This window comes from Corvus hawaiiensis, chromosome 16 (assembly GCF_020740725.1).
Source record: "Corvus hawaiiensis isolate bCorHaw1 chromosome 16, bCorHaw1.pri.cur, whole genome shotgun sequence".
NCBI lineage: Eukaryota > Metazoa > Chordata > Aves > Passeriformes > Corvidae > Corvus > Corvus hawaiiensis.
This window is the reverse complement of record NC_063228.1, coordinates 15,872,056-15,880,394: the sequence shown is the minus strand read 5'-3', so window position 1 is coordinate 15,880,394 and position 8,339 is coordinate 15,872,056. Positions and strand designations below refer to the sequence as shown.

The 8,339-nt window shown below is 55.9% G+C and overlaps 1 protein-coding gene across 13 annotated transcripts in view; it reads right to left on the bottom strand.

Annotated features, from left to right (window-relative positions):
- LOC125334257 (ankyrin repeat and fibronectin type-III domain-containing protein 1-like) overlaps positions 1–8,339 on the bottom strand; it is a 247,550-nt gene that overhangs the window by 26,337 nt on the left and 212,874 nt on the right. The window lies entirely within an intron of this gene.

The window sequence follows — 8,339 nt, the reverse complement described above, 5'->3', positions numbered from 1 at the left end:
GTGGCTCCTCCGCATCACTGTGCCCTTTCCTGGCATGGGGGGGTTCCGCACTCAGGCCCCCCACTACACTTCAAAGGTTGGCTCAGCTCCTGGTTCTGCTGGAAACAGGGCTCCAGGGAGCCCCATCCCCACCGCCTCGCCCTGGGGCTGCAGTCACCCGGCATGGGGGCGCAGCTACGCGTGCTGGGGGCTGAGACCTGCAGGCTCATCACAGCAGTGGGAGGCAATCCATTTGCGCCCAGGCCCGCAGAGAAGCACCAAATCCTTTAACCTCCTGCGCCACCTGGTGCCACAGGGAAGGACGTGCCACCGGGACGCGCCTCCCAGCGCAAACCACCTCTTCTCCAAAACCATCGAATGGTAGCAAAATGGCCCAAGAAGGTCTTCTGGAGGTCCCCTGAGCTCACTCCCCCATGCCTATGGCTGGGCTCCATCCTCAGCCGCCTACACCCCACCTGTACTTCCCAGTCCTCCAGTCCATCACTGGCATGTTCCTTCTGGTGGAAACCCACCTCCAGTCCATTGTCCCACCCAAGCCATCCAGCCAGATGGGCCCAGCATTCCGATGGAAACCAGGCTGGAGACTTCCAGAGCTGCACCCAAAGGGGTTACAAAAGGGAGCCCACAGCCATTGATCTCGGCGGGGAGGAGGAGACAACGGCCCAGGCACAATGGAAGAGCAGACAAACGCACACGCCCAGCTCCAGAGCTGCTGCCCAGCTGGTAAATGTTACTGCAGCCAGAAACCCATTTCCCGCTGGAAGGCGCCCAGCAGGAGCCAGCCGGCAGTGCCGGGCACGCCGGCCGCTGCCCACAGACTGTCCCTGGCACGGCTACCAGGAACAGCCACCCCCACTGGGATCTCCCTGGCCCAGCATGGCCCAGCCGGGCAAACCCCTCTCCTGGCACAGCTTCCTGCCAGGATTTGCTCCCAGCTTGCTCCAGATCAGCTCCCTGCCCAGCACCCCCTGGGGTCTTCTCTGACCACCCCACCACGTTGCCCTGGGGCTGGTCTCATGCCAGCACCACCCAACTCATGAGCAACAGCAGAGGGGCCACGTCACTGCCACCCAACTACAACAGCATCTCCATGGAGTCAGAGTCCAAAGCCTGCAGTCCAAAAGGAGAAGCCAGTTTTTTCCACCGCTTTGCTAGAAAACACCCCACGAGTGCCTGAGCACTAACTGGGGACAGTAACCACCAGCAGGGCCTCCCTCCAGCTGGAGTTTGCCTGCTCCTTCATCAGACCAGAGCTTCCCCAGCTCATGTGTGTCACTTCTCTGTCTGCAGAAAGCTCTGAGATGCCACCAAGGGAAGAAACCCCAGATGAAGATAACGGAGTCTGTGGAGGAATTTCAAAGCCCTCAGGACAGCAAATAGAAAAAATTTCCATGCTAATATAAAAGAGCAACTTTGAAAACCATAGGGATCACCAGGTCAAACCTCCAGCTACCAGGACCTGCTTAGCCTGGACTTGATGGCCTGGAAGGTCCTTCCCAGCCATAATGGTGATGTGATTCCGTCCCTCCATGCATGGGTGTGACGCTGCCGAGCTCACCCATGGGACAGGCAGGTCTACAAACACCCTTTCCCAGGTCTCACATGACAGAAGCGTTTCCTCAGCTTCTCCTCCCCTCACAAGGCACTGCCCAAGCTGGCCTGAGCTCTGCTCCTTGTCTCTGCTGAGGGTGAGAGGCAGGCGACACCCACAGCCAGTGCCACGCATGGGAAATGGGACAAAGGCAACGGTGTCTTGGGTAAAGTGCTTTTGAGACTTGTTCCTGGGAAACAGCTCCTTCAGCCACCACTCCTGACCTGGACTCGTGTGGACAAGGAGGGAGAGAGAGGGACAGGAGGACACAGAGTGGCCAGAGTCCCTTTGCAAATGGGGACACCAGCAGCTGGCCCCTGAAGAGCTCCTCCAGGCACGCCCAGCCATGCTTTCCAGTGGCTAACCATTTGAGCAATTCCATGCAGGAATGCAACATCCCTGCCAAATTTCAAGTCTCTTTTTCAAAGAGTGGAGACACCAGAAGCCCTCAAAGAAAGAGACAGGACAGAAAAAAAAAAAAAAAAGAAATTCATTTCCCCCCAAACTTCTGCTGAAAACTGGGAAAAATAAAGAAAAAAAAAAAGGAGAAAGCTCAGCCTGAGGCAGAAAAGCATGGAACAATCCAGCCCAAACAGTTAAAGCCTGGCAAAGGTAAGAGCAAGCAAACTTCCACTGGGAAGTGCTGTACAGCCTTACCAAGGGGGTCTGCTGGCTCCAGCTGTGGTACCCTCCTTGTCCCCCCATGCAGCTCACAGGGATGACTTCCTGCAGCTCAAAAGAGCAAAGGTGGCAGAGGCCAACGACTGCAGGTGGTCCAGGAGATGGGAGGTGGCAGGGGGGTGAGAGGAGACAGCACCTCCAAGATGTCCCAAAGCCCTTGGGACGTCCCTGCTCGCACAGCTACACCAAGCAGGACCTTTGAGCCACACACAGCCAGCTTGGGCCCCTCCGTCACTGAGGGGCTGGGAAACATCTCACAGAGCTGGAGGCCCCAACACATGGTGGGTGCTGCTGCCTCCTTCCTCCCCCTCCTCATCCCCTGAGCAGTGAGATGAAGGCTGGGGATACCCTCACGCTCCTCAGACACCCAGCTCTTCCCACCATGCTCCTCACCCTGCTTTTCTCACGTGCTGCAAGAGCTTCCTCAGGACCAGGATGCTCACAGACCTGGAAAACCCCACTGTGCCCACTGCATCCTGCCACATGCTGGCCCAGGATGCCACCCACGGCTTGTCCCCGCATTAACAGGGGTGGCTCAGGCTGCAATCACACCTTCCCATCACTGATCCAAGCAGCCCTCAGCCCTGAGGGCCTCCCTTGCTCCATTACCCCAGTTTTTCTGTGGTCTTGATGCCATGAAGATTTTTTGCCTTTTCTTTTATACCCCTGTTATACCCTTTTATAACTTCTGTATTCTTAGTGCTTTTTGCCTACATTCTTAGACTTGTTTGTTCAGCTGAGACACTCAACATTTTAGAAGCTTCATAGCTAGGGATCAGTGTGCCCCAGACCCCAAGGTCCTCTCCAGAACACATTCTGGAAACTAAGATAGAACCATCCAGGGGAAGGCTCCTTGGGGAGGGGGGCTCACTTGAGCCTCTCATTGGGGAATCTTTGATAGATCTGCTAATTAGTAACACCCATAATGATATACCAGATCTTTTGGAGGGTGCATTGCAGTTGGCATGGAGGTGCATTCCACCTGGACGTGTGCACCTAAGGATCCTTAAAATAAATACCAAGGTAAAATCCCTTTTTCCCTTCTAACCGTGTTTGACTCTTGATTTTAAGACCAGGAAAAGGCATCAGTCTGAACGCAGACAAGGGAGGTAGCAAGAGTGATCTGCAGGTAAAGCATGGGAGCATCATGAGGAGGGGGATTTAACTCTCTCACAGACCCTCTGGGTGATCCTGAGCAGGCCACTAAGGCCCTGGTGCTGCAATGGGGTGCCCTCCATCCCCTGGGACCAGGGAGGGCAAAAGTTACAGCAGCACAGTCCAGCGTAACACAGCAGCAGCTCCATCTCTCTGCTGGTGTTTCTGCCTGGACACCGAGAATCACAGAATCCTGGAGCAGCCTGAGCTGGAAGGGACCCACGGGGATCATCCAGTCCAACCCCTGGCCCTGCACAGACACCCCAACAACGCCACCCTGGGCATCCCTGGCAGCGCTGTCCAAACGCTCCTGGAGCTCTGGCAGCCTCGGGGCCGGGACCATTCCCTGGGGAGCCTGGGCAGTGCCCAGCACCCTCTGGGGGAAGAGCCTTTCCCTGATCTCCAGCCTGACCCTGCCCTGGCACAGCTCCAGCCGTTCCCTGGGTCCTGTCCCTGTCACAGAGAGCAGAGATCAGAGCTGCCCCTGTACTTCAGAAGGATGAGGGGATCATGCTGGTGCACAAGGAAGGCAGCCTTGGGTCCCTGTGCTGTGCAGCATCCTGATCCTGACCTGCCTGCATCATCAGGAAAGAAAACAGCCAAAGAAACTTCCCGAGTTCATGTGAAGTTCACCCGAGTTGAGCTCTGCTCCACAAGCAAAACTTCCCTGCCTGCCACGAACCTTCCAGAGCTCATGACCGGAGCAGAGCAGGGCCAGGACTGCGCTGGGAGGATGGGATCTCTTGGCAGCATCCATCTTCCACTTGCAAAGAGATCAGGCGGGTGCTCTGCCGGGAATTCCAGCTCCTCGCTCACAGAGCTCCAGCAGCGTGCTCACAGCTGAGGTTCCCTCAGACCCCACTTGGGACACCAGGCACAGACAGGGACAGCAGGAGCACTGCCTAAATGTCACAGCAGCTTATCTGTGTCCAGAAGCAGCCTTCTTGCTTCCCAGGATTTGGCTCAGTGCTTTGTGGGATTTCAGGGCACAGGAAACCCAATCCAGGTCGCCTGCCTGCACAGACCTGCGGGCACAGCAGGACTTGGCTCTGGAGCCCGGCTCGGGCAGGGAGGATGGAGCAGGAGGATGGGGACACAGGCACATGCCAGACCTCGAAGAATCTGCACCAGTAAGCCCTTGCCTTCACCCAGTCCCACTTCCCAAGGAGATCTGGAGGCAGAGCAGCCCCTCCCGGTACCACAACGCAGCCCAGGCTGAGCCGGTGCCTCTGCCCGTGCGGCTGGTCCCTGGCATGGGACAGCGGGGACTGATCCCCCCAGGAGTCTCTGATCAGTCACTCCTTCGTGACTTGTGTGCTCTGATCCAGGCCAGGCCTGCAGAGGCTCATGGCTGCAGCACACAGGGGCAGTGATCTCCCTACGACTCCAGGGCACAGTGACATTTAAATGCACAAGAATTTGGGTTAAGCTTACACCTACCTGGATCTCCCCAGATTGCCTCTGCTCCTGTCACTGCCTCTGACCACAGTAATCGCCTCCTCCTGCCCAGTGAAGATGCTGAGCAATGAGAACACCGTTTGGAGATGAAAAAAGACACTGTTTTAGTACCTGCTCCCTGGGCAGAAGTTTCAGCCTCTCCGGACACCACTTCCAGTACAGAAACCTTGACCTTGGTGCTCTTAGCTTCAGTGCCAGCACAAGCTGATGTACAAAGCCTACCAGAAAAACGTGACCTGCCAGCCTGGAGCTCAGGGCAAGCCCATAGGTCATCTGCGGGTCTGGGGGATGCCAGATGTCCTAGCGCAACAGCAGCTCCTTCACCAGCAGCTCTCATAGAATCTCATGATCCTGGAATGGTTTGGGTTGGAAAGGACCTCAAAGATCATCTAGTTCCAGTGCCTCTCCATGGGCAGGAATGCCCAAGTGCCTGGAAAAGGAGGTCAATGCTGCCACGCTCCTTTTAAAGAGTGAGAAGCTGAGGGACAAGGAGGGCCAGCTCTTGTCCTCAGCTGCTCAGAGGGCCAGGAGAAGCCAGGTACCACAGGTACCTTTCTGCAGTGGGTGAAGCTCAGAAGCTCTGGTCAGTCAGTTTGGGTTCTGACCTTAAACGTGGGGTCTGGGGGTGGAGAGGAGAAGCAAGACCAGGGGAAGAGGTGAGTAACCACGGTGCCAGGTCATCCTGCAGCCCCTGCCCTCTCAGGGGACTCAACAGCCCCGCATTCAGAAACCTGCAGGGTTTGTACGGAGACACAGCTCAACAAGCCAGAGTCCCAGCCAAGGTGATGGTGGCTCCTTTCGGGGCAGTGGGCCAGAGCCCACCCTGATAACACCAAGAAGAGATGTTCCTCAGAGCTCTGCTCATCCCAGCAGCTGCTCTGTGGCCGTGCTTAACAAACACTATCTAAGGTCATGCGTTCATTTTCCAAAGCTCAGGAAAAACAGCTTTTTACAGCAAATCAAGAACACAACACAAGACAGACATAGACTTGTTGGAGAGATTCCAGAGGAGGCCACGGAGATGCTCCAAGGGCTGAAGCCCCTCTGCTCTAGAGACAGACAGAGAGCTGGGGGTGTTCACCTGGAGAAGACTCCTGGGACACCCTAAAGCCCTTCCCAGTGCCCAAAGGGAGCAGAGGCAATTTTTGCAAGGATAGGAAGTGATAGGACAAGAGGGAATGATTTTAGGCTGAAGGAAGGCAAATTTAGATTGGGTATTAGGAAGAAACTCTTCCCTGAAAGGGTGGTAAGGCCCTGGCACAGGGTGCCCAGAGAAGCTGTGGCTGCCCCTGGATCCCTGGAAGTGCCCAAGGCCAGGCTGGACGGGGCTTGGAGCAAGCTGGGCTAGTGGAAGGTGTCCCTGCCCATGGCAGGGGGTGGAATAAGGTGATCTTGAAGGCCACTTCCAACCCAAACCATTCCATGATTCTGTGATTGAAGGCTCAGGAGAGCTCAGACCTCTCCAGGGCAGGGATAGGCGAAACAAAGCCCATTCCATGATTCTGTGATTGTATGAAACCATTGGTAAGAACCCTACCCTGACTACAGGCAGGAGATTTGTCTCCCAGTTACTGCCTGATGAGCCCTGGCAGGCCCTGTTGGGACACTCCCTGGATGGAAACCAGACTCTGAACACCCCTGGAGGGGGCCCGGGTGAACCTCTGCACCGTGGGCAGAGTGGAGACCACATGCAGGTTCTCAGGGTGACACTGGCAGCTGCCCCCAGGTGTCCAGTTCCACTTTGGACAAAGCAAGGCATGAACCTTGCCTTTTCCTGGCCTGAAATCTGTCAGATCTGCACTATCTGGCACTGCCAATGTGGAAAATTCTCCTCCACATTGCCCAGCAGTTCCTTGTGGCAGAAGATCTTCACGCCTGTCTGACCTTCCCTGTTAGCAGGAAAATAAAGGCAACAAAGGCAAAGTGAGACAGGGAGAGGAATGTCCCTGGGGGGGGAACTGCTGGGGTAGATGGATGAATAGTTCAATTTTGAGGAGAAAGGGAGGAAATGTGGAAGTCAGGAGAGGAAGGGAACATAGCTTCTCTCTCTGACCTCCACCAGGCACGAGGCTCAGCAGATGTGGAGGCCACCTGGGCTCACAACTTCCCTGAAAAGCATCCAGCCCACAGAGGAAGGGTGAGCACGAGGCACGGGGAAGAGTCAGTGTGCAGGAAGACTCCATCAAAGGTGGGAAGAGCTCCCAGCACATACAAGGACATGGTCCTCCTTGCCCCAGTGTCCTGGGCTGACTCCTCCCTCCTGCCTGGCCTCCCCACAGAGCGCTGCCCATCCTGCCAGCATCCAAGCCAGTAGATCCAATATTGACCTGGCACTGTGAGACACTCTCCAGGAAGATAAACAGGAGGTTGCTGAAGCCCTGGCAGGCAGAATTGTCTCTGCCAGAGGAAACTAAGAGGAGAGGAAACCTGCCCAACAGCAACTGTTCAAGGGACAAGGAGGGATTAGAGGTACTGGAATACCGTGGAAGCGCCAGCTGTCAGGACTATCTGGATATGTCCACGCTTCTGTGTTTCTGGACCCCGTGTCTCCAGCAGCATCAGCAGCAGGAGCAGTGATCCCATCTGCTCCCGGGGATGGAGCAAAGTGCAGCCTGGCATTCCAGAACTGGAGCGAGCTGCTGCCCTTGCTGGAGCTGCTCCAGACACGCAACTCCTCCACACTGCCCTTCCCCAAGTCCAAACTGCCTCATGGAGAAGGAGGGTCATGGCTGGAGATGACCTGACCAGCAGTAGGAAACCAGGACTATTATGGATATTCCATTAAAAGAAATATACTGAGATACTTCTGTGTGCTGGATAAGGGGACTGGGAGAGCAAAGACCCTCCAAATTCGGTGCACTGGCACCATGTAGTGATGAATAGGGGGGAACGGCTTCACACCAAAAGGTTTAGGCTGGATATCGGGAAGGAATTGTTCCCTGGGAGGGTGGGCAGGCCCTGGCACAGGGTGCTCAGAGCAGCTGTGGCTGCCCCTGGATCCCTGGCAGTGTCCAAGGCCAGGTTGGACGGGGCTTGGAGCAGCCTGGGCCAGTGGAAGGTGTCCCTGCCCATGGCAGGGGTGGGATGGGATGGGCTTTAAGGTCTCTTCCAACCTAAACCTTCCTATGATTCCATGGGAATACCAGGTGGTGTGGAAAGGCTTGACTTGCACTGAGATTGAGACACCCAGGAGGATTCCCTTCCATGCCAAGGATTGTGACATCTCTGCAATTCCCCCAGTACATCCATGGGGCTTGGGCTGCCTGCTGTGGAAACCCACTGGCACCTTCCAGGTATGGACAAGAACCAGTGGAGATCCTGCAGGATGAAGAGCATCCTCCACACTCTTCAGCAGGGACCAAGGCATCCATCCTGCTTTGCAGATCCTGGCCACGGGAAATGGCAGAGTGATGATGACAATAAAACAAAAAATATCAGGCAACTGGGCTTTTTG